Below are 2,864 nucleotides of genomic sequence, written 5' to 3'. Positions count from 1 at the left end.
GAAATTTGTAAAGCTGAGATACTTTGTACTGTTGTACTAACAAGAATCAAGCGTTTCCCAAACGCATTAGAAATTTATGCCTTCCTTTCGCTTTTTACTGTAAAATTTTACGGCTGTCATAACGAATTCCTGGCTGCCGGAGTAACTGCAGCTGCCTCATCGCATGATGACGATTCCATTTGGAGTGAAATTTTTTGTTTTAATTTGCGTAAAACGCACTAAACTTCGCAATTTTGCAGTTCTCTGGCGTTGCTCGTATTTAAGGACCACAATTTTGAATGCTTAACAAACCATTTTAATGAGCATTAAACAAACATTAAATTAAGTTTCCCAGTAGTTGGGGACCGACTGGCAACTGTGTGGGCGTCGATGTGGGTGTATGTCAGCTGCGGGTTGCGAATTGTGGGACTCTGACATTTATGCGCTCATAAAAATGTGAAATGCTTGTTTTGGAAATTTCATAGTTTGGCTAGATTTATTAGCATTTGATTTGGGTGAAGTCACGTCAAAGAAATGTTTGCATTCAATTTTATTTAGTCATGTGCAGTTAGCGATATGCGTGCGAAGATTTCGCCTATGGTTTTTGTTTTTGTGTGGAACTCATTAGGTTGAAATCGAGTCGATCTACTCGAAAACAATGTCACTAAAATATTCGTACAGTTTTGCACTTTTTATTACAATAATTTGCTTTTAGTGCTGTTGAATATTGCGTACAAATTGACATATTTCGCAAGTGTACAGTAGGTATAGTCGTAAATAATGGAGAACACAAAAATCTATCGGAAGTGAATGCGACAATCCATTAGTCTTCATAAAATATTTACTTCGTTTCGAGTTTCATCGGCGTCGCAGTCCAACGTGAGAAAATCGCACACTTCACGTTTTCATCCAGCACTAATAGATTTTTTTATTATTTAGTAAAATGTATAATAAATTTATTTTCTGACAATGACTAGCTTCGGTGTTGTTAATCTGGGAAGATATTCCAAATTTATACTACTACTAGCATTTAAATAATTTTTATAATTCACACATCTCAGTTTAACAGGTTTTTTTTAACATTATATTTTTTGTATTCGATGGAGTACGACATTTGCTTAGAGAATTTAAATAAATGTGACAAAATGACGTTTATTGGGACAAAAATTGAATGATTTTATGAACCACCAAAATATGATTGTAAGCACTAATTTGATTAATTTAATCAGATTGTAACCAAATCTCAGGTCAAAATATTTTTACTGGACGGATGATGTTGGTTTAGCACATGATATTCTTTACCACATGAGCTATAATTTTTCTAACAAACTGATCAGGTCAATTTTACTAGTATTATTACTGAGTGCATTATTACTAAACACAGGCTGTTAGTCTGCCACATAAAGAGTTATACAAACTGATGTTGATGATGACAACTACCAAAACTTTTGTCATTAGCTGGCCAGATCTAAAGTGGATTCCCTTTTAATCGCCGCTATAACCTAACCTATGACTCTATATTACGTGAAAACATCTACATACTCTGCTATATCTGTACTGGTATGGCACATCAGATAAGCATTATCTGGTTCTTCCCTTTACACATTAATTTCCTTATATGTTTAAGGATTGTTAAACATACGACTTTATTAAAGTTGACAAAAATGTTTATTCAATTTTATTTTCTTTCGGTTCTAATACATTTTGCCATCTTTCAGGTAGTAGCATAAAATTTCTCCGACAAAAACTGATTCAATTGATTTTTGATCTTTTACTTTTGAGTAAAGATTGTACTGTCTCAAAATTATTGTAGACAGTGGAATATATAACAATCAGATGGTGCCAGATCTGGAAAATATGGTGGGTTTGGCAGTACATCTTATCTAAGCTGTAACAGCTTTTGTTCAGTTACCACACTTGGAAGAGGTATTGCTGTAAGGAAAGGATAATATTATGTAAAAATGATGTGAAATTTGAATTTCCTCCAAAATCATCTGAGTAATAATTGGTTTAGAATGAAGAAAATGTGAAGAAAGTGCCAGCTGTATGCTGTGTTTTATTTTAGCAAGCTGTTATTTTTGTTCGTCGGAAATAAGACAATGCCATAATATATTGTTTTATTGAATGGCTTTAGTTTTTATGCAAACAGCTTTATAGAAATGTTTATTTTTTATCAGTTTCCGAAATCAGTGTCTGTGAGGTATCTCAATTTAAAAAATATAGAATCCATTTTAATGGAAAAAAAAGTGTCTAAAAGATTGATCATACCATCGCAGTCACACTTAAAAATATTCGCTGAACTACGAGCGAGAATATTTCAATTCTTAGAGATTTTTTGATGAAAGACTGCAGTTCCTCTCAATAAAAAAACTTTTCAGGGACGAATGTCTGTCGCTTCTGTGAAATTGGTATTAGCATGATTAGGGAGTAGTTTATTTCTCTGACAATTTAAAATACAGTTAACACCCTGCAATATCACTGAAAAAAGAACAGAGTGTTGCTTCTCTCATTGGAAAAATAGTTTATTGAAAATGCACTTCAAGGTCATGGAAAGATATATTTTTTAATACATCCTTCTTTTGATAGAATCTCGACTGCGCCACTGGTCTCAGCACATTCTGAGTGCTTTAGAAGCACAACACTTAAGGATAAGTTACGCTTAAGGCATACTTAATAATAGCCAAAGGATCTATTAAGGAAACTATATAGACTTCTCTAGATAAAATTTTTATCAAATCGATTTTTAAACTCAGTTTTGACAAACTATTATTTTCACTAGAGTGGATTTTACCGAACAATAGTGAAATTGCAACAAGAAAATTTATTATAATATTTTAATTATATAATTAAATTTTAATTATATATAATTTATGCAAATTTTTGAC

The sequence above is a fragment of the Teleopsis dalmanni genome, chromosome 1 (genome assembly GCF_002237135.1).
Source record: "Teleopsis dalmanni isolate 2A chromosome 1, ASM223713v2, whole genome shotgun sequence".
Taxonomy (NCBI): Eukaryota; Metazoa; Arthropoda; class Insecta; order Diptera; family Diopsidae; genus Teleopsis; species Teleopsis dalmanni.
Note: the sequence above shows the minus strand (reverse complement) of the source record.